This window comes from Dendrobates tinctorius, unplaced genomic scaffold (assembly GCF_039654945.1).
Source record: "Dendrobates tinctorius isolate UK_male_01 unplaced genomic scaffold, ASM3965494v1 ptg000070l, whole genome shotgun sequence".
NCBI classification, from domain to species: domain Eukaryota; kingdom Metazoa; phylum Chordata; class Amphibia; order Anura; family Dendrobatidae; genus Dendrobates; species Dendrobates tinctorius.
The window spans coordinates 60,048,623-60,073,098 of NW_027361738.1; the positions used below are offsets into that span (position 1 = coordinate 60,048,623).

General features: G+C 43.9%; 2 protein-coding genes across 2 annotated transcripts in view; both read right to left on the minus strand.

Annotated features, from left to right (window-relative positions):
• The window catches only part of JCAD (junctional cadherin 5 associated), a 145,019-nt gene extending 138,923 nt beyond the window's left edge, over positions 1-6,096 (minus strand). The window contains exon 1 of the mRNA XM_073581711.1: positions 5,978-6,096. The gene's annotated coding sequence lies outside the window, so the exon portion shown is untranslated. The remainder of the gene's footprint in view (positions 1-5,977) is intronic.
• Positions 1-24,476, minus strand: part of LOC141095881 (uncharacterized) — a 51,387-nt gene that overhangs the window by 5,134 nt on the left and 21,777 nt on the right. The window lies entirely within an intron of this gene.

Sequence of the window (24,476 nt, forward strand, 5' to 3'; positions counted from 1 at the left end):
GACCTACTTCTTTTTAACATATTTATTAATGACCTTGTAGAGGTCATGTAGAGTAGAATTTCAATATTTGCAGATGATAGTAAACTCTGCATGGTAATCAACACAGAAGAGGATAATTTAATGATATAAAAAATATATGTAAACTGGGGACTTGGGCTGAGAAATGGCAATTAAAGTTTGAGTATCCCAGAATTAACTGGGGGTTTTCAAATGAAGCGTCATCAAAAAGGAAGTGAAAAAATAAAAATAAGTTAGATAGTGTAGTTAGAATTGATTGAATAGTGTCATGACTCTGTTGTCTGATTACCCAAGGCCAGGGGCTCCTTCCTAGCTATCCCTGCTCCCCTGATTACTTCTGATGGTGAAGACACCAGGGCCACGTACTTTGCTGAACTCCTGAATCAGCCCTATATCTGACCCCCTTTCCCACCCAGGGAAGTGGGGAGTAATAGTGTATGAATATCCACAAACCAGACAAACAAGGAAAGACGTACAAGGATAAAGGGAAAATACCATTCAAATATGCACTCACAGACAACAGAGGGAAACACTGGGAAGATTAGGAATGCAAACCAAATAGGAAAAGAAGATGATTTGCAAACAGCCAAAAAGTCCAAGCAACAGTCACAGAACAATACTCCAAATGCCTCTACCAACAACTAACTCCTCCACTCCACACCAGGCAGTACAAGACTTAACACTGGCAACTGGCAATCCAGATTGCCAGAGGTGAGTATATATAGCAGAGGTGAGTGGCCTGTACTGAACAGCTGAGATCTTACAAGCAGGGAGGCTTCAGAGACTCTAAGCTGAACAGTTTAACTCCTGCACTCCTAACATAAACCTGCACCGTTTAATAAGAAGGAGACGTGCTTCTAATCAGTGCAGGAGTACGTGAAATCAGACCCTGTGGTATTCTGGCCCCTCTCTGTCGCAGTAAACCCGTGACACATAAAGTATATTAGAAAACAGTTTTGATTATGGCACTAAATAGATAAGGATTTAGGATTAAAACTAATTTGGACTTCGGACCACCCCTTTAATGAAAGATATGAGAGCTGTAATGCTGGCTATATACAGGGTTGACTTGTAGAGGTGCAATGCTCTGAGATCTCTGCCATTTTGAAAATCTAGGTGGCCACCATCACCCACATCGCTGCTCCCATCAACCTTTATCTAGCCCTGAAAATGTAGAAGTAGCTGAATGTGGTGTACATATAATTCAAGTCATGTTAGAACCACAGCAAAGTGGCTTTACAGGGTAAATACAGTGTTTATGTTAATTGCTTAGCATCAGTGGGCTTGATATGGAGATCATGGCAATTCTAAATTTAAAGTCTCCTTGAACAACCTCTCTTTTATAGTATTATAAGGGTTCCTACTTCTGGGTGGGCCGAAGAGTTGTGCCTCTCACTTTATAGATGGAAACTCCTGTAGGTCTTACATGATCGCACATGATGCCGTCATATCAAAATCTCCCCAGTAGTGAAAATAAAGTTTAGAAAAGAAAAATCAAATTCTGAAATTTGCAATACAAGTAAGATACAATTCAAAGCGGCAATTGCTGACTGAATCCAGTGTAGTGCGAAGGTCTCCTCGCAACCTGCTGCTTAATAAGTGAAATTGGTGCAGTTAGGTGACAAGAGGTCCCTTCGAGATTATCTGAGCTAGATAAAAAAAAAACCCCTGCAATTTGCTGCAATAGTCAGATGTGACAACTCAAAACATTCTAAAAGCCCAAGGCTATAATTACCGAGATCGTGTTTTTAGTAGAGGAAGAGGGGTCTGCGCTTTGTATTCGCAAACACCGATTCTTCTTTCCCTTCTTTATGGGAGCAGCATACTGTCAATGTTTGGGAAGGAGACTCCCAGTCAGCTCCTCTGCCATATAAAAAGTGCACACGTTACTGCGTCCTCTACACACTGCGGGCAGATTTACTGCAATATTTCTCAGAATTTTTCAGGTAAAATCATCTAAAAAGAAATGCAACTATTGAACCCATATTGGAGAATACACACTATGAGAAAAGCATCCGAGAAGCAGAAGAAACCTGCAAATGTGTCAATGAATGTGCGGTCAACTGTTTGGCTTCTTTGGGTAGGTATCTCATGCAGCTCGAGCTTAAACGCCCACAGCCCTGTCCAAATGATTATCTTTGAGACTAGAGCATCAGTTTTTGCTTATTTTCTTCCTGTATCTTCTCTACTGAAGCAATATATGAAACAACACTCACTGATTATTACTCATTAGTAGGTCTATCATTGTCCATCCATCAACCGGGACATTGTTGATTGACCTTATGTTGCCTTTTTTTGGTCAAAGCTCCTTCTCTGAAGTCTACTAACTTCATTCTGTAGACATGTTCAGAGAACACTCCGCCATTCATAGTGAAGGTCCTCCTGATGACTGCTGCAATGGGACAGGCAAAATGTATGCTATCCTATAACCGCATACTGCATAGAGAGGAAATGAAGACTATAACATTCATTTTTATATAAAAACAGTGGCAGATGCTCCTCAATGATAAATCAGTTTTCAATGTATTACAGAATGCTAAAAAAGGCAGCCTGCTCAGAAATGTTAGGAATTATAGATTGAGAGTTAATTATGAGATTGTGTAAGAAGTGCTTACTTAAAGACGTTGTCCGGGATTTTAACATTGATGGCCTTTCCTTAAGATAGGTCATCCATGTAGGATCTGTGGGGGATGCGACACCTGGCACTGCCGCCGATCAGCTGTTCCCGAGGTCGGCCGGTACTGCTCAGTTGCGGAACTAAACAGCACAGCTCCGTCGACGGTATAGTGGCCGTGGCCAGGTACTGCACATCCGCCACCTGTTCAAATTATTAGGGGGTGGATGTTGATGTACCTGAAAACGGCCATTATTCCAACGACAAAGCTGTGCTGTGCAGCGCCACAAGTCCAGGAATCGCCGATACTGGGAATAGCTGATCGGTGGGGGTGCCAGGTGTTCAGACATTGAAGACCTATCCTGATGATCGACCACCAATGTTAAGGTCCCGGACCACCCCTTTAAACAAGAACAGAGCTTTAGGATGGATGGTTGGTTGGTTGGATGAGTTGTTGGACAGTAATGACATGGGTAGGTTGAACAGATCCCTTTACACAACACCCTCAGTGTGTCCTGGAGGTCGGTCTCTTAGACACTCACGAGAATGACTTCTGGTCGGGTCATATGGTACAACCGAATGAACGGAACAGAATGGAAAAATCAGGAATAAAGCGATTGGTAACATTGTTACACAACTATTCACCCTATGTTCATTATAAACTGGGCAAAGGGTAGAAAAAAAATTATTTAAAGTTTACTTTAAAAGGAATCTATCAGCAGATTTTTTTGCTATGGAATCTGAGAACAGGATGAAGTAAGAGCAGACTGCCTGATTCCAGACATGTATCACTTGCTGGGCTGCTTGATACAGTTTTGATAAAATCCCTGTTTTGTCTGTTGTAGATGTAGCAGTGCTATGAATGCTGAGCCCTGTATAACCCCGCCCACACCACTGATCGGCAGCTTCACTGAACATTGTTAGCAAGCTGTCAATCAACGATGGGTGCGGGGTTACAAAGATTAGCCTGACTGCCTGGCATGCAACCTCTAGTCCAGTAATGATAATCTCCTGCTGATAAAACACTAATTGCATTGAAATTACAGCAAGCTGCTGAGCAAGTGAAGCATCCCATGAATTAGGTTATTTGCCCCTACATTATGCTACTCTAAAGACTAAATTGCATAAACCTGCTGACAGATTCCCTTTAAAGTATAACTTTCAAGTATTACTGGGATCGGTCATCAAACTTCACAATACAAACTGAATACATGAAATAGATCTGTTTAGAACTGAGGAGGCAGGTGTACTTACTTTGAAATTTCATGTCACAGTGGATTTACATTCCAGTCCTTGGGCTATTGTATGGTTGGTTGACTGAATGAAAGAATGATTGGTTGATTGTTTCATTGATTGGATGATTAGTTGGACAGATAAACACAGAAATGAATTGATTTTATTCATATTATATGGGAAACACTATAGACTTATCACACTGCTACCAACTGTTTTAGAATGACTTAGTTTGGCGAGCTTACAGCCACTGGGCTACAGGGTGCCTGATTCATTAATGCCATATTTTTTTAGGCGGTTGGTTATCTGGTCGCATGGTTGTTTGGTTAGTTACTTTCTTGGTTCATTGGTTGCATATTTGATTATTTGGATTATTGGTTAGATATACAAATGGGTGGACATTTGAGTTGGTTCGTACAAATTATATGATAAACATTCTATATGGATTAATCACAATCCATAATTTTGCAGTTACATTATGAAATATTTAAAGGAGCCGTCTGATACCTATAATAAAGCCCCTTATAAACATCAATCATTCGGCCCTAGCAGAGTCTCAAATGGGACATCAAAGAGGAAGGTCCTGCAGTGACTTTCGCTCAGCTTCTATCCTCCACCCGAAACAGGAGGTCACCATGGGGCGGCACTGTGTACCCTTGCCACAGCTTTGCTTACCGCTATCCCCTGGTGACATCCTGGTTCAATAGCAGTGATGAAGACGTGACCGCAGCTTCGGTATACTGTAAAGGCTCGCTACACCTCGTCTATGACTGAAAGCGAGCCGCTACAGGGAAGACATAAGTTCATTTTCTCCCTGAAGCTGCTGCTCCAATAACTCAACCACGCAGGATTTTAACACTACTGACCTGCAGACGAACCTTCTATCTGCAGCTAGATAGCTTTTTTTTTGAGCATGGACACGGACTATTGGATGGTTGGTTGATTCCATGTTTGGATGGATGGATGGACAGACAGAGACAGATTGTATAAATTGTATAGAAATTACATGGATTTGACTCTGCAAATGACCATGAAACGGGTCTGATCTGCTTGAAAAATGTCTGAAAACATAGAACTGCTAGCTGAAAATTACTTTCGGATGCACTTAGTTTGGCAAGAACACAGATTTTGGTCAAGTGGTTGGTTGGATGGTTGGTTGGACAGATGAATGGACGGATAGATGAATTGACTGATAGATGATTGGACTGATAGATGAATTGTAGATAGATTTTCGCTTTTTGCTGTGCACCTGACCACAGAACAGGGTCATCGATGTAACTGCTGTGTAACCTTGATACGTTGTAACCCAGACTGTTACTAGAAGATACTACAACTGATAGATCCTGGGAGATGCGTCGCACGCCCTGCAACTAAAGTAGACGATGCAGCAATTGGTCAATATTAACATGACAGACATTCTTCAACATCATACACTTCTGCTGTAAATCAGAACCACTCAGCTATATCAGTGCCTAGAGAGGATCAGCCGCGTCTCTGTGACATTACTGGATCTATCCTAGCTGGACAGTAGTTTGCCGCTAAAAAATGTCTGATATGTCTGAGGCAGAACCCCACCTCTAGTGAAGAAGATGCACAAAATGCCACAATTAAGTGTCCAAAGCATAGTGCAGGATACACGGAAGGCAAAAGTACCTGCAAAAGCCACAGAAAAAAGAAATACCTGCCAGGATCAGGATGATAACAGGACATGATCTGAATCTCAGCAATAGTCACTCGCTCCTGTAGGACTGAAGGTTATCTCCAGAGGCACACACATGGACACACAACTGAGCCTAAAACAAGATGCGGAGAGCAGGCTATAGGACCACAGCGTGGGTGACATTGGATTTCTTACCAGACATGTCACAGATCCTGCAGGAATAGAAGAAACATGCCTAAAATCCAGAGAGAAACTTAGCTTCAGTTCATCACAGGCAGCTGCTGACTGGCTTTTTTTTTTTTTTTTTTGCTGTGGATTCTGCTGCTCTACATTTCACAGGCTTCCAATGACTTTGAAGACATAAACGTTTTCTTCTCGTGCATCCAATGCAGCAAGGAAATGAGGTTGCATTTAGGGAAAGACACTAAAGGGAAAAAAAGACAAGGACTTACCTTGTGAGTCCCCCCATGCTTGCATCCTGTCTACTTGGTGTGCAGCAGCTACAGAATTGTAATCCAGCACTGCATGAAGCTACTGCTGAGCATGCCTAGTAAATGCAGTCACTTGGAAAGCAACTAGGAAAAGGCGAAGGTTCCCTCAACAGCCCTAATGATTTTGCAGCCAGTCTGAAAGTTTTTAAAGGTGCAAAACACTGAAGTTTGGGGTTTCCTCCTATTTATGATATGTATTTGGGGTGCAACATATCCATAAAGCATAGTGTCTTCCTGATAGTGACTTTCATCCAATGGTCTATCGACTACTTAATAATCATTTTATTTCTATAGCGCCAACCTATATCGCAGCACTTTACAAATCAACTTCAATAAATGCAAAAAATGACATATATATATATATACTGTGTATATATATACATATGATAATTAATAATGGGGCAGAGCTGAACTCGCATCGTCAGCTCTGTGAAGCCTGACTCAGCACCGCTGCCTGGGTATAGGCAGGGTTATTAATGTGAGATCTGCTCATTAGGAGCTTTAGACGGTAATATATAAATGGATTCCTATGTGATCGTCATCTTCATCCTCAGGATATACCATAATTCCAATGCAGGATATTTGGAGAAAAATGCAGTTCTAATGAATTTTTACAAAAGGGCAGAAATGACTCAATGTCTCAAACTTTTTTTTTTTTTTTTAATCACAGTTCTCATTCTGGATATAGAAACAGATGAGATATGGAAGTAGCTTGCACTCTTAAATGTGCAAAGAACAGTTTAGAATAAAGGTTCGTGCTCATGACCGTATTTTCAGTCCAAGTGTGATCTGACAAAGCACTAGCACCAGTGATAGTCTATCCGACATGTCAGGAGGAAAAAAAAAAAATTGCTGCATGCCCAACTTTGATCTGATATTCGGATCGCACTCAGCCGTGACAGTCAATGGAAATCAGCAGACTGCACTCGGATGACATCTGAGTGCAGTCTGATTTCCACACGCTGGAGGGGACGGAGAAACTTTTTTTTCTCCATCTTCTCCTCATCCGAGAGAATCAGATCACACTATGCAGACACTCTGATCGGAATTTAATCAGTGTCATTTACATAATCGGCCCTATTGAGAGAATATATGGCCATCTGCACCCACCCTTATTATGTCATATTAAACATAGGACCAGATTACTTTACCAAGTAATGAAATGAACCTGTTGAAAATCCCAGAAATGTGATGCACTATATATATAATTTTCTGCCGACACACTTACAAAGTGATCATAATGCACAAGTGATGCAGCCCCAAATAGCTAAGTAACAAAACCAGCTCTGCTACCCTCTCCCGATACACATATCTGTGTCACCCAGTAATTGCTGTAGCTCTGCCAAATATGACATTGCATTTTCCATTGCTATATGCAGTGCAGGCATCTACCAATATCACAAAAACAGGGGGTGTGTGGGGGGGCAGCATCCTGTACAGATGTAAAGATTTGCAAGGTAGAGTCCTAACAATAAAGGAATCTTGCATATTATGGAATGCATGTTTGTAAACAGATGCTTCCCTAATGTCAGCAAGATCTATATAGCTCATGCTCCCTATGAAAAATGCACTTGTGATGCGGGGACCAATAAAAATGCATGTGCTTTTTTTTTTTCATTATTTCTGTTACTATATGGAATGAGGCAGGGTGTCAGATGATGTTCCCATAGAAGCAGGCCAGAGTTTGAACATGGGCATATACATGGCTGCCTGTCTAGAGCTGCTACTGTGTTGAGAAGCAGCTGGAAGCGAGGAAACATTTAAACAATTTTCTGAGCTGCACTTATTTCTGCATCTCTCCTTGTCCCTTCCTACATTCCCTCCCTGAAGTCCTCTTCTCTCCGCCAATCCTGGCCTGTTGTTAGGCAGAAAACGTCATTCATAAAGCATAACAATGACAGCTGGAATAGACCATGTTTTGTTACTGAGTACCTGGAAGGTAGTGGGATAGTCCCTGCATCACAGACAGACACATTGTATCATTGCTATAGGAAATATTTACACTTGTGGTTTCTCTTGCATTGTCTCTATAGGGTTTCCTCTCTGCAGAATACTTAAGTAACTGTTACTGATGCTAGAATACAAAGGTCCCCAGGGTGGAACACTGTGCCAGCCCAAAGCCAGAATGGCTGAGCTGAATTTGTCATTTAACTCTATAGTGTTGCAGTGTTATGGCATGGTGATGACTAGGCTACTTTCCCACAATGAATGTCTGATGGGTTTTTGTTGCACATTTTCTGCACCGTTTCCACACCAATTGCTTGAGTTTTTTCTAAACTATACAGCGTAAAAAAAAAAAATCATCGCCATAGAGTTACGATAATACAGGAGTTGTTCCTGCAGTCCTATGTAACACGTAACACATCAGCTCTGCTGCATCTGGGTCGCCAGAAACATTAGCTTTCTTTTCTGTATGGGGCGTGTTATACATAGAGAGTTCTTACTTGCAGTCAGGCAGCAAAGACAAGCAATAGTTGGGGCTACCCAGGATCATGTGTACTGTAATAAACATTCTATTTCCACCCAAGATAAAGGATTTCCAGTGCTAGGCAACTGACAAAATGAAACAGAAGTCTATTGCAGAATAGGACTCCCTAATGATTGCAATGCAGAACTTTTTTTATTTTATTTTTATTTTTTTACCAGTTTCTTCGTAAAGCCGGGGTTATTCCAAATCTGCAAATGATGAGTGCACATTTCTTTGGCTTCAGTAAATCTCAGGCTAGAAGATTATCATGAGAGATCAGATAAATCACATGACAGACCTCTAGTATTAGGAAGGATGCTGGCGGCATAAACAGCATACCCAGCATCCACCCAGGGACCAAAAAAAAAAAGCTTGCGGCAGAGAATCATTTTCTTTGCATTGCACATCTCCCAGATTCCAGCAGTGACATGTTTTGGAGCTCCTGGGCTCTGTTACAATATCTGTGACGGTTGCCCATTACATTGCTTTTCTTACACTACTATCCTGGTATAAAAAAGAGAGAACAGAGTCCGAGTGTAACTGCAACCTCTTCCCCTTTTATAGTCCAGTCCCCAGCTGCTAGAAATGGAGCATAACGTAAAAACTCCCCTCCAATCAGTGAAGCACATAAAAAATTATTTGAGTCTTTTGTCGAGAAAATCTTGCAAAACTATTTACTACTCAATAGGAAAAAAGATAAGATCAGTCAGCATTGGGCCATCTATCTTCAAAGGCCATATAGTAGCCGCACAGGATGCCTTTATGGTATGCATACTCTTTTCACCAGTTTGCAGAGGGTTTGGCTCTTATCACACTGTCCTAGTGAAATAGTTTTCTTCAGGGAGAACAAATCATTTTATTGATGGAAACCAGATGACTACAGAAGAAAGTAGAGCATCGCCATCTTCTACTCTTTCTACCTCTTAAATTATGTCTGTCTCCTTTTCCGCATTGTAATTTCACAAATATCACTTGTCGTGTGTTGTAAAGGAAATCAACTTTTGTGGGAGCCATATTGTTCACACTTTGAGTAAGGCCTCTTCACACGTCAGTGTCCCCAGTACGTGTGGTAACAATTTCCACATGTACCAGAGACACACACGTAGACCCATTCAAATGTATGGGTCTGCAAATATGTCACTGTATCTCCACGGACCATGTGTCCGTGTACAAAAAATGTTGACTTGTCTGGTTTTGGTCTGCAATACATCCATGTGACATCAGTGTGACACGTACCGATTCCTGAAAACAGCAGTACAGTTAGTGCTGTTCCAAGTGCCAGGTACTGAATGCAACTCTTATCATCACCTGATCTCCCTGCGATTAACGAGACAAGGCGACGCTGATGAGACTTGTAGTCAGCACGTTTTAAATAATTATGTTAAAAAAAACAGTGTGGGGTCCCCCGTGGTGCTCCTAACCAACTGTGGAACAGTTGATAGTTGGGGACTGGTGTTAATGTTCTGGGAAAGAAAAATAGCCATAAAAGTTCCCAGCGTAATAATATCAACTCACAGCTGTCTGTTTAGCCTTTGCTGGTTAGTAAATATAGGGGGACCTCGTCTTTTTTTGCGGATCCCCCATATAATTACAAGTAAAGGATAAGCAAACAGCTGTGATCTTATATTAATATGCTGGGAACCTTTATGGCTATTGGCCTCTTCCCAGAATATCAACATCAGCCCCCAGCTGTTGGTTTTCCCTTGGCTGGTTAGGAAAATTACGGGGACCCCACTCCTTTTGTATTATTTATTTATTATTATAAATTATTAATTCACACCTTGGAATTAGACACAGCAGTGTATTAGACACTAGAGCTGGATATGCATCACTGCGGGATCTATTTTACATTATGGTATTAGGTATACAGCATTGCAGGCTGTATCACACATGATGGGATTAGATACACAGTTCTGCAATGACAGTGTAAGCATCATTCAGATATCTGTAACTCAGGCATGTCAGAATAAGGTTTACACTAACATAGCAGAGCTCATTCAGTGCCAGAGTACAGCAGATCTATGATTACTCTGTTGTGCTTTGAACACTGCAATGACAGAGATGGTAGTCGGCAGCCTGAAATAGTACTACTGTCAGGCTACTGCACTGTTCTCACTATTGGAACAAGTCTCCACCATTCCACCACTGAACTCACCACTTGTCACATTTCCACGCATCTCATACTGGCATCCCCTGTCATAGCTCACAGGGACACTGAGAGCAGTGACAGGGAAATTGTAGCTCACAGCGCAGCTGCAGGCTACAACAAAATGGTGCTTGGCTCCACTCACAGCTGTGACCTGGACAGCCCAAGGGGCATTCTGAGGTCACAGGTGGAGACACTCACAGTGTAGGAGATGCGGTTTGATGCCAACCGCAGTCTCCTATATACAGAGGCTGCCATATTTTAGGTGTGTAAGTTTCATGTTCAAACACTTACAGATCAGCAAATGGACGTGGACACACTTTGTAGCTACAGAAAAAATTAATAAATAGAAAACTGTTAAAACACAACATTTAATTTTGTATAAAAAATAATTATATATTCAATGATTAAGAGTCCCGTTGCCAGGAGGAAATGAGCCTTTTATTCCTCCCTGCAACCTTGGCCTTTCAGTCATAGGAGTGGCTTCAGTCACTGCTCAGGGCATTGTGAACAGCAGCTGTAACCACACCCTGGTACTGACGGACACCTGCACTCCTATGACTGAAAGCCCAAGGCAGCTGGGAATAATAAAAATGTGAGTAATTGGGTTAACAACTGGCTCAGTGATAGATAATTAATGGAACACATTCTAATTTGGTTACATTTAACAGTAAAGTTTCACAGGGGTCAGTAATGGGTCCTCTTCATTTTAATTTATCTATTATTTACCTTGTAGAGGGTATACAGACTAGAATTTCATTTCTTTCAGCTGATACTACGCTTTGAAAGGTAATTCATACAAAAGAAGATAATTTAATATTACAGAGGAATTTAGGGAAGTTGGAGGCTTGGGTTGAGAAGTGACAATTGGAGATTAAAGTAGATATATAAGCTGTAAGCCCAAGCACTTGTACCAAGATAACAAAATCTTTAATTATGTACTAAGTTCTAAAACACTGTGTAAAACAGTCATTGAAAAATACGTCATTATTAAATTCATGGGATGCATTAAAAGAGGCATAAATGCTCATGACAAGAACATAGTTTTGCCTCTATACAAGTCAATGGAGCGGTCACACTTAGATACTGGCTACAATTTTGGGCTCTAGTGAATAAAAAGGACATAGCTGAACTAGAGTGGATGCAGAGAAGAACAACCAAGGATATTAAGGGAATGGGTGAACTGCAAGACAGGTGATCAAACTTGGGGTTATTCAGTTTAGAAAAATGATGGCTTAGGGGCGATCTTATTACAATGTACATATATATGAGGGAACAGTACAGAAATTTTTCTAATGAGCTTTTAACACTTAGTCCTACAATGATGACAAGTGGCATTTTCTACTTCTAAAGAAAAGAATGTTTAATCATCGTGAAAGGTGGCGATTCCTTCCTATATAAGCCGTGATGGTCAATTTAATAAACAAGTTCAAGGAGGGCCTGGATACCTTCTTGAAAAATACAATATTATAGGTTAAGGAAGTTACACTTCTGTGATGAAGCATTGATCCAGGGAACCAGTCTGATTGCCGTACTGTATATAAAGTCGGGAAGGATTTTTTTCCCCTAATATGGGGCAATTAGCATCTTACTCGTGGGGTTTTTGTCTTCCTCTGGATCAGCATGTCAAGTTGTATAAGTTGAGCTCAATGGATTTGTGTTTTCTTTCAACATTGAGGCTGTGTGCCCACGTTGCGTTTTTTAGGCGTTTTTCGGCGCGAAAACGCTTAAAAAACTCATACTCAAATCTGCCCTCACCTCTGCTAAACAGGCCTACTTCACAACCCTCGTATCTTCCCTATCTTGCAACCCAAAACAGTTATTCAAAACTTTTAACTCCCTCCTCCGCCCACCACTGCCTCCTCCAACCTCCCTCATCTCTGTCGAGGACTTTGCCACACACTTCAAAAACAAGATTTACCAAACAAGGCAAGTATTCATCACTCAACCACCACAACCCCTTTGTATACCAGACCAATGCCCAAACCCCATAACCTCACTCTCCAACATCACTGAAGGGGAGCTTAATCACTTAAACACTATGTTTGACGAGTGTGACCAACCTGTCAATCACATTCCAAGCGATGCTTCAAATCGCTTGGAAAGTGCTTGAATTCCGCACGCAAAAATCGTGGGAAAAACACGATAATAGCCGCAAAAAAATCGTGCAAAAATTGCGCGGGAAAAAGCGCGCGTTTTCTGGGAAGGAGTCCGATTTCAGGTGTCAGGTTTTAAACGCTACGTGGGCACATAGCCTAAAACTATGTCTTCATGATAAAAGCAGTCAAAAAGGACAGCTACCTGTGTCCTACTTCTTTCTACTGTAATCTACAAGTTGATATCTTGCGTGCATGTCTTGTTTTATTTTCGAATAAAGTGCTGAATACTGTTATAATCAGTAGCAATACACTGGTAATATATTCATTTTTACTTGATTTAGGTTCCCATAGGCAAACCAAATAAACAATACCAACAGCCAAGACCTAACACCACGCCTGAGTGTACACATACTCTACTGCAATTAAGACCAGCGTTTTTAGCACTTGCTGACACCAGCTTTGTGACAAGGTGAGCTCCCATCTAATGTGCTGGATATTCCTCCATAATACATTTTAATTGCTGTTGTGCAGTATATGCTGACACTGGAGTTATGACAAGGTGAGCTCCAAATTACCATTACGATAAAAATGTAATAAAACAAACTTATATAATAAAAGCCTACATTGTGTCCCTCCCTGATTTCTTTAATACAACATCCTTCTCATATCTCAACTTAAATTGTCCCAAACAAAAAAAGTTAAGAAAAGTTAAGGACAACTCTGCTCTGAAAAATATTCAAATAACTCGTGTAGAAGAAAGAAGACCCCATTATCTTGTCATATGTTCTATGACTCTTCTTTTAGAGGCAGCCATTGATTAACTGTAGAAGTTACCTATTAGGCTGGAGTCACACACAACGAATAAAAAATTGGGCCGATTTTAACGGTCCGAAATCGCACAAATGTTTCTTGACCAGTGATCCGTTTTTGATGCGATTTTTCCTCATTCATCCAATTTTAATCACATGTAACCATCGGTTTGACATCCGTCAGGCGATTTTTTTTCAGACCATTCCAAAATTGACAAATAACGGTTTTTAGGCCTGAAACTCATTTAAAAAATCATCCAGCCCTATATTTATGGGATCTCCAACAGGTGTGAGCCTGCTACCTTTGACATACAGTCAGTGCTTGGATTTTGTTCTCTCTGCTTTGTGTTAAACATGACAGACAGGCTCACTTTTAACACCACTGAGCGTGTTCTTTTCTATTGGGTTATATCCCGACGATTTGGGGAGCAATACCCTGTGATTGTGGATCCGAGGAGGCGTAGACGAATGTGGGTCCATCCACTTTTGCTCAGAAAGATATCTAAAGGCCATTTCCACCGTCTCTATACATCTCTGCGTAGCCATCCGGAGAAGTTCTATCAATATTGTCGGATGAGCCTTGCTACCTTTGATATTTTGCTGGAGATTGTGCGCCCTGGGATCACGTTTCAGGACACGAGGATGCGCAACGCTATTTCTGCAGAGGAGCGTCTACTCCTCACCTTACGGTATGTCTGAAACCAATATGTTGATGATGTGTGAAGCTGCATATTTATTTAACAGACCTTGAACCTTATTTCTTATTGCCCTATTTTCTTAAATTATTGCCACCACATTTCTCAAAAACATTTATATGCTTGTGGCTTACGGAACCGAGCCATGGCATGTAATTTAATGTTCATCATGCCTACTTTAGAATTCCTCGACTTTAAATGTGTTTTAAACTGTATCTGTAGTTTGTTGTGCTGTGTCCTCATGTTTTTGTTTTTTTTTTTCTTTTAGCTTCCTTTCAACTGGCCTTTCATATGCTGGTCTGCATTTAGAATTTTTAATTGGGAAATCAACAATCTCTGCCATAGTACGGTCTACATGCTCCCAAATCTGGACCAGACTCCATCATGTGGTAATGCTGGAGCCAAAATGCCTGACTGGTTGCGTATCTCCCGTGGATTTGAGGACATGTGCCAGTTTCCACAATGTATTCGAGCCCTAGATGGGAAGCACATCCGTGTGCGTAAGCCGCCGAACTCAGGGTCCCAATTCTATAATTATAAACAATATTTTTCTGTAGTATTGTTGGCTTTGGTTGACACTCACTACAGATTTATAATTGTAGATATTGGGGCCTATGGAAGAACTGGAGACTCAAGAGTCTTCAATTCTTCCATTATGGGTCGGTGGTTGAGTAATAATGAGCTTGACCTACCACCACGTCAGCTTCCCAACTAAAATCTGGAACCGGTGCCTTATGTTATTGTAGCAGATGAGGCGTTTCAATTGAGTAGACATGTCATGAGGCCATATCCACGACGAACCCTTGACCACCGGCGTAGAATATTTAACTTTCGCCTATCACGTGCTTGGCGACTGGTGGAGTGTGCCTTTGGTATTCTTACGGCCAAATGGAGGGTCCTACAGTCCGCAATTCAGCTGAGTGAAACTAATGTCAATGAAGTTATTAAAGCCTGTGTTGTCCTACATAACGTCACAAGAATTCATGACTGCCCCTCACCTGATGATGCTGAAGTGGAGTCTGCTAATGTGTCTAGGCCAACGACACATGTAAACCCACCCCGTCGTCCAATTTCTGGACTCAAAGTACGTGATGTGTTTACAACTTATTTTCTAACACCTCAGGGTGCTACTCCCTGGCAAGATGATGCCTTATCTATGTAGTGCTTTTGTTGTGTTGTGTTCTCATAAAGATTTTTTGCTTGTCCTTTTGTTTTTTGTTTTTTAAACAGTACTTTTAACTATATATATCTACCACATTACAGAACATGTACGAACATGAACAGACACACATTGTGAATGTTAACAAGTTTTTTACTTGTTTTTTTTTTTAATATTGCCATACCTAATAACCATAGTAATGGCATATTGCTGTCATGTCGGACGCTATTCACACCACAGCGTCCGGCAGGCAGAGGTAGTTCCACCTCCGTCCACTATAGCCTCAGTGGCGCCGGCTTGAGTTTCTCAGGCTATCGGGGGTTAATCTAGCTGAAGATCAGGTTGGATGTTGGTCACGCCCACGGTCTTTAAATAGTCGTGCTGGCCTATGGGCGTCGCCGATTATAACTTGTGTGTCATACCAAGTGGTTCCGGTCTGGAGTGGAGGTGTTGGAGAGAGAGAGAGATTCATATCTGGTGTCGTATGATCCATTGTTACCTTCTCGCCTTCCCATATTTGTGTTTTGTTGTGCCCTGTTCACATTACTGTATAGTCCTGTGTGTATGCGGCGCGGTGCAGTTTAAGTTCTCCCTGTCTGTCTTTATTGTTTGGGGCTTTGGTGGTTTGTCTCCTCACTGGGTGGAGGGTGGAGGGTTAAGCTTAGGGCTGAGCAGGAGATAAGGAAAGGGTGGAGGCTCAGGCATTTGCACCATCAGCAAAAACCCTGGGTTGAGGGTCAGACAGGGTTTCCCCTAGTTAAAGGGACATCACAGGGGCCCCGGGTATTTCTGCCTTAGTTGACCTAAGCCCTGCGTGACATTATAATCGGCCCACATATTTCAGGAGTCCATGGATCCCATGGATTCCATAACCCGCCAGTTGGCGGCGCTGTCCTTACAGGTCTCCGAGTTGAAAGGGGCAGTTCAGCAGCAGGGCCTGGTAGTAGCGAAGGTGCAAACGGCATCTGCAGGTGTCGGTGCAGAGCCGAAGATCCCGCTGCCAGAACGATTCTCAGGGGAACGCAGCAAATTTGGCATATTTCGGGAGGCCTGCAAGTTATACTTCCGCATGCGCCCGGTCTCCTCAGGTAATGAGGCTCAGCGGGTGGGCCTGGTGTTATCATTACTGAGTGGGGACCCCCAAGCATGGGCATTTTCCTTACCAGCTGACTCTGCTACATTTCATTCTGTCGATAATGTTTTTTCTGCACTCGGGCTCATTTATGATGATCCCGACAGATTAGCTCTAGCAGAACCTAAAATCCGCGCCCTCCGTCAGGGGGAACGTATGGCGGAAGACTATTGCTCCGAATTTCGCCGTTGGGCAGTAGACACACAGTGGAACGACCCAGCGCTGCGGAGTCAGTTTATTCACGGGGTTTCAGGAAGAGTTAAACAGGCCCTCCTGATGTATGAGACTCTTGCATCGTTGGAGTCAGCCATGAGTTTGGTTATACGTATCGATCGCCATTTGCATCAGGGGGCACAGGAGACGCTACCCCTGGGGGAAAGCAGGGGTGCAAGTGTGGTTGCTGCAAGTGAGCCCACTGAACCTATGCAAATTACGGGGGTGTCACAGGTTAAACGTCGCGTCCCTGGGTTCACGAAGCCCGGAGCATGTTTTTACTGTGGTAAAAGGAATCATTATGTTAACGCTTGTCCTGTGCTACCGAAGAAGGTCACACCGGCAGAAAACTACTAAGCTCAGTGGGTATGGAGGAGACCCAACTGAGCGTATGCATATCCTCCATGATGGTATCTCAATGTATGCTCCCTGCCAAGGTTATTATCGCGGGCAGAGAGCTACCAATATCAGTGTTTGTGGATAGCGGTTCCGCCACCAATCTCATAGATGAGGAGTTTGCACGCACTGCCGGGTTTAAGATCGAAAAACTCCCTCATCCTATTCAGGTGGTTACCATTAATGCCGCTCCCCTCCCTCAGGGGGAGATTACGGAGTTTGTGGCTGAGGTGAAACTCCACATTGGGGTCCTACATTCAGAGTGGGTTACATGTAGGGTCCTCCGTAATCTCCCAGCACAAATGGTCTTGGGTTTTCCATGGTTGTCCAGGCACAACCCAGTGATTGATTGGAAAACTCAGGACATAGTCCAATGGAGTGGTTTTTGCCAGGACAATTGCTTGGCCACATGTGTGTCCGCCGTGACTCCCAGCCTTCCGGAGGCTTTGCAGGATTTCGCGGATGTTTTCTCTGTGAAGGGTTGCTCAGAACTGCCTCCACATAGAGCCTATGACTGTGCGATTAGGTTAAAACCCGAGGCCAAATTACCTAAGGCCAGGATGTTTAATATTTCTGGTCCAGAGAGACAAGCTCTGAAAGACTACATCGCGGAGAGTCTGAGCAAAGGACACATCTGGCCTTCGTCCTCGCCTGTAGCAGCGGGGTTTTTCTTCATTAAGAAGAAAGATGGGGGGTTACGGCCGTGTCTGGATTTCCGGGAGTAAAACCAGATTACGATCCGTGATCCATACCCGATGCCTTTGATCCCTGATTTGGTCAACCAGGTGGCGGGGGCAAAGTGGTTTTCCAAGCTTGACCTCAGGGGGGCGTATAACCTCATAAGGGTCCGTCAGGGGGATGAGAGGACGACGGCCTTTAACACTCCTGAGGGTCATTTTGAGAGCCTGGTTATGCCATTTGGGTTGACAACCGCGCCTGCTGTTTTCCAACATTTTATTAATGACGTGTTTGCTCATGTCCTGGGGAAATTTGTGATTGTATACCTGGATGATATCCTCATTTATTCGAGCGACCGGGACATTCATTTAGAGCATGTCAGGCAGGTGTTACAGTTGCTCCGTGAGAATAAGCTCTATGCTAAGCTGGAAAAATGCTTATTTTTTGTTCAGGAGTTGCCTTTTTTGGGATATATTGTGTCCGCCGCAGGGTTTAAAATGGACACCGCTAAGGTGCAAGCGGTGCTACAATGGGAAAGGCCTGATAATCTGAAAACGCTCCAGCGGTTCCTTGGGTTTGCTAATTATTATAGGAAATTTACAAAACACTTTTCTACTATAGCCAAACCGCTCACGGACATGACAAAAAAAGGTACCGATCTGACTAGCTGGTCTGAGGTGGCGATACGTGCATTTGAGCGTCTGAAGAACAGTTTTGCTTCAGCCCCCATTCTGGTGCAACCGGACGTGTCTAAACCTTTTGTGGTGGAGGTTGATGCGTCTGAGGTGGGAGTGGGGGCAGTAATGTCACAGGGCTCATCTTTGAGCGATATGCATCCATGCGCCTACTTCTCCAAGAAGCTGTCGCCGGCCGAACGGAATTATGATATCGGCAACAGGGAGTTGTTGGCCATCAAATTGGCTTTTGAGGAATGGCGACACTTCTTGGAGGGGGCGGCTCACCAGGTCACAGTCATCACCGACCATAAGAACCTGCTCTATCTGGAGTCGGCCAAGCGTCTGTCTCCTAAGCAGGCTCGCTGGGCATTGTTCTTTACACGTTTCAATTTTCTGGTGACTTACCGTCCCGGGGCTAAAAACACCAAGGCGGATGCCTTGTCTAGATGTTTCCCGGGGGTAGAACCTCGGGAAGAGCCGGTACCCATCCTCCAGGAAGGTGTAGTGGTTTCGGCTCTCACGACTGAGGTAGAGGCGGAGATTGCCGAGGCCCAAGAGGAGGTACCGCCAGGACTTCCCGCCAGCAAATCATTTGTACCCCTTCATCTTCGTCTTAAGGTGTTGAGGGAACATCACGACTCAGTACTGGCTGGTCATCCAGGGGTTAAGGGCACCTTGGAGCTGGTATCGCGTCGTTTCTGGTGGCCCAAAATCCGGCAGGACGTGGTCTCGTACGTGGCAGCTTGCATCACGTGCGCCAGGGCCAAGTCGCCCCGAGCCCGTCCTGCTGGCACGCTACAGCCTCTGGGGGTACCTAATAGGCCATGGACAGAAATCTCCATGGATTTTATCACTGACTTGCCAGTCTCGGCGGGGAACACGGTCATCCTGGTGGTGGTTGACCGATTTCCAAAGATGGCGCATTTTGTCTCATTGCCCTCCTTGCCCAATGCGAAGACGTTGGCTCAGGTGTTTGTGCAGGAGGTGGTCAGACTCCACGGAGTTCCGTCGGACATAGTATCTGATAGGGGAACTCAATTTGTTGCGAGGTTTTGGAAAGCTTTTTGCTCACGTTTGGGGATCAAGTTGTCACATTCATCGGCGTTTCATCCACAGTCAAATGGTCAAACTGAGCGCATGAACCAAAATCTGGAGCAGTATTTACGATGCTTTGTGTCCGACAACCAATAGGAGTGGTCTACTTTCCTTCCTCTGGCCGAGTTCGCGTTAAATAATCACCGTCAAGAGTCATCGGGAGAGTCTCCGTTCTTTTGTGTTTACGGTCAACATCCTCAATTTTGTACCTTACGTCAGGGTGACTCGGGGGGCGTCCCGGAGGAGGACCAGCTAGGAGCTCAATTATCATCGGTCTGGAGGAGGGTGAAACAGCGATTGTTGAGCATGAGTGCGAGGTACAAGCGGGTGGCTGACAGTAGACGCGTGCCAGGTCCGGACGTGTGTGTGGGTGAATGGGTGTGGTTAGCGACTAAAAATATAAAACTCAAAATTCCATCTTTAAAATTGGGTCCAAGGTTTATTGGGCCTTTTAAGATTGCTGCCATCATTAACCCAGTTGCTTATCGGTTGGAACTCCCTGCAGTATACAAGATACACAACGTGTTTCACAGGGCTTTATTGAAAAAGGTGGTAGGCTCTGTGGACACGACGCCGATGCCACCTCCAGTCATGGTGGATGGCGATTTAGAGTTTGAGGTCTCCAAGGTAGTGGACTCTCGAGTAGTGCGCCGTACTCTTCAGTATTTGGTACACTGGCGGGGGTATGGTCCGGAGGAGAGGTCTTGGGTACCAGCCTCGGACATACATGCAGATCGGCTGGTCAGTTCTTTTCACTGTCGTCATCCGGACAAGCCGGGTCCTATGAGTCTTGAGGGCCCTGGGGTCCCTCGTAGAAGACGGGGTACTGTCATGTCGGACGCTATTCACACCACAGCGTCCGGCAGGCAGAGGTAGTTCCACCTCCGTCCACTATAGCCTCAGTGGCGCCGGCTTGAGTTTCTCAGGCTATCGGGGGTTAATCTAGCTGAAGATCAGGTTGGATGTTTGGTCACGCCCACGGTCTTTAAATAGTCGTGCTGGCCTATGGGCGTCGCCGATTATAGCTTGTGTGTCATACCAAGTGGTTCCGGTCTGGAGTGGAGGTGTTGGAGAGAGAGAGAGATTCATATCTGGTGTCGTATGATCCATTGTTACCTTCTCGCCTTCCCATATTTGTGTTTTGTTGTGCCCTGTTCACATTACTGTATAGTCCTGTGTGTATGCGGCGCGGTGCAGTTTAAGTTCTCCCTGTCTGTCTTTATTGTTTGGGGCTTTGGTGGTTTGTCTCCTCACTGGGTGGAGGGTGGAGGGTTAAGCTTAGGGCTGAGCAGGAGATAAGGAAAGGGTGGAGGCTCAGGCATTTGCACCATCAGCAAAAACCCTGGGTTGAGGGTCAGACAGGGTTTCCCCTAGTTAAAGGGACATCACAGGGGCCCCGGGTATTTCTGCCTTAGTTGACCTAAGCCCCGCGTGACAATTGCCTAATGTTATCATCACATTAGTATTTAACAGTCCAACCCAAAAATGAAACATCATGTATAAAACACAAAAACATTACATCAAGGCAAAAACGAAAACCTACAAGTCATGGTAGGTTGGGGGTGGTGAAGGTGGGGGGCCTGTTTGGACATTTGGCCTTGGTTGCTGGGCCACATCTCTGTCCCCCTGTGCGCTGGCAGCTGGCTGTGCCATCTGTTGCATCCTGCCAGTATCAATTTGTGAGTTTGGGTAGGAGTAATTGTGATATTGGTGTGGGTAGTCCTGGTAGGGCTGCCCTAATTGCCCATATCCCCCAATATGTCCAGGTCTAACATACCCATGTTGTGGCCACCCACCAACATTGGGTACGTTAAAGTGGCCATACTGGCCATGTGTGCCCTGGCCCATATATTGGACCTGTGGAGCCACATTGGGGATGTGTGCAGGCTGAGGCGGAGGTGTTGGCACCCGTGGAGGAGGAGGAGGTGGAACACATTCCAAGCATGGTTGACTTGTCACATCAAGTCCAACCAGCCTATCAATTTGATTCTCATCTGAAAGCTGCCACCTTTCAAGAAACTGAAACACACTGCGGGGATTATTGGGTGGTGTGCTGGCATCCAAAACGATTTGGAGAGCCCCTCTCGTACGCAGTCTGTACCCACGGGGAATTGCCCTCAAATACTGTGCCAGACTTTGCCCATAAGCCTCCTCCCCATTGTCATGAGCAGCTGTGGACAAGTAGTCCAATACACCTCGGTCCACCTGCATCCTTGCTCCCAAAGGTGCTCCTTCTCTCCTGCGCCTGCCTCGTCGTGGTAGGGCCGAAGGCTGAGGAGAGGTATCCAGTGGCATGGTGGGGCTGCTACTGTTGCCCCGGTCATCATGCTATGCTGGCTGGCTAACAGATGGTGGTGGTGGTGATCTTGGTGGTGGTGGTGTGGCTCTTGGAAGTCCTGCAGATGGGTCGGACCCTGCAGCAACATTCGACTCAGGATCAATCACCACCTCAGAGTCGGAACCCGTCTCCCTCTCTGTGAGGTTTGACTCGGTGCTACAATGTAAAAAATAAAATGAAAATTTTGCATAGAGCATATCCATAGTACTACATTAAACCATGCACTTACGTTCTCAGATCCATCACAGGAGCAAGGAAATGTAGGCGGTTGAAGTATACGTATTTTCTCTTGGTGGTTCCGGCCACTCCACTACGGGACCTCAGCTGTCTCTCCCTCCTATATGTGTCCCTGCAGCTGCGCCAACGCCTTGTCACATCAGTCACTACAATGTTAACAAAAACATAGTATTTTGTTACAACACACATATGGCTATGGAATCAAGGGTTAACCTATGCTTAGGCACACATTTTACAAATGATATGATTTATATTCCTGTTGGCTCCACACCAATCCAAAAAATAAGGAAAAGGTTGAGGCCTACTACAAAGGACATTCTAACCAACAGAATTGCTAACAAAATTTTGATAAATCTGTGGTAATAATGCGAACATCTATGATCTTTTGTGTCCAAAAATAAACATTATATAGTGGCTAAGATACGGGCAAAAAAAAAAGGAGAGCACTGCATTTTGTGACAGAACAATTAGCTAAATATTTAAAATTTTATTAAGGCAAATTCGTCATGGTGCCACCAGTCAGGGAGTGGTAATTTAGATGTTGTCAATATGCACACAATAAAAATGACGGAGTTAATATGTCCAGATATCTCAGCAATGATGACACACATTGGGAGTTACATTGAGCAGATTAGATTTGGGGATTTGATTATGTGTACACATTATTTGACTTACTATTTTGGTCCCGCTCCTCCTGAGGTCTTGCCGCATATCCAGTGAACATGCTGCGATTGTCTCGGTCCGAGGAACGGATCCGATAAAAAAACGCATGATGGGAGCAGCAACATAGAATAACATTGGGACGAATGCAATGCGATTTTTCATCGCATTGCATTCATCCGATTTAATCGCTAGTGTGACTCCGGCCTTAAAGTCAGTATAAATGGAATTTTTTCCTTCTTTAGAAAAATAGTTTAATGCAAATGTTTTACATTTATATAAAGACTGAAGAAACTACATTTACAGGATTTAGAATCCTATAGTGCCTTGAAAAAGTATTCATACCCTGTGAACTTTTCCACATTTTTTCACGTTACACCCACAACCGTCAATGTTATTTTATTTTTTATGTGATGTACCAACACTAGTGTTGAGCATTCCGATACCGCAAGTATCGGGTATCGGCCGATATTCGCTGTATCGGAATTCTGATACTTAGTTCCGATACTTTTTTCATATCGAATACCGGAATCGGAAGTTCCCATAATGCTAGGAGCTCGCTCGATTTTATTCAGCCAATGGGGATCCTCAGAAGTGTGGGCACATCCTGTTAGGCATGTAGGCATGTTAATTACTGGCATGGCTGTGATTGGCTGCTGAAATGATGTCATGATGCACTATAAAAACCGCTGCAGCTGCCATTTCTGGTCACTATGCTGTGAATTCAGTTAGGGACAGGCTGCTGTTGAAGACTGTGAGGGACAGTTAGAAATAGCGATCATCAAACATATCTATTGCTCTACCCAGGCTACATAATCCACCACTGTAGCATTTTTGTAGCCCAGCAGCGCTGTTTTAATAGCTGTCTGCAAGGGCTGTGTGAGTGCAGACCCACGCTGTGTAGTGTGTCCTGCAGGCACGTCTGCTTGTAGGCCGCCCAGCCTGTGTCTCTGCCTCATACACATTTTTCTTTTATTGCTGCTTTTTTTTTCTCCTGTATAGTGTGCTTCCATACGTATCCATATACGTTGGTTGCAAACACTAAAGGAGTGGACAGCGGAGCCTTTCAGCAGCCTTTCAGTGCTATAGCCCATTTCTCTGCACTGTTTTTGGCTGTCTGATAGGTCTCTCTGTGTGTGAGTGCAGCTCACGTTGCAGTGTGTTCTACAGCCACCGCTAGCTGTAGTCCGCTCAGCGTGCGTCACTGCCTCATACATAGTCCTTTTTTTGCAGCTAATTTATCCAGATTTTTGTTCCTATATTAGTGTGCTTCCATCCGCATCCATTGTCATTGGTTGGTTGCAAACACTATATAGGATTAGATAGAGGAGCCTTTTTGCTGACTTGTGCCCTTCAGGGCCATCCAGACTAGTCTCACCCTATTTTTTGGAGCCTCATCAATTGCATTGTAGGTTAGGTTCCTGCATTGTAATCGCTCCAAAAAGTTTGTGATACTATAGCTTTCAAACTTTTACAGTTGCGTAGGCCACATTAGATCATATTAAAGTGTAGTAGACACACTCTTAGCCAAATTAGTGTTTCTTATACTGGTTAGCAGGTGTTCAGGAATAAGAACACTAAGCCACCCCTTTTTTACTTTTCTGCCTATCTTTATCAGTCTACCAAGATGAAGAAGGCAGAGAGTAAGGCACGTGGTCG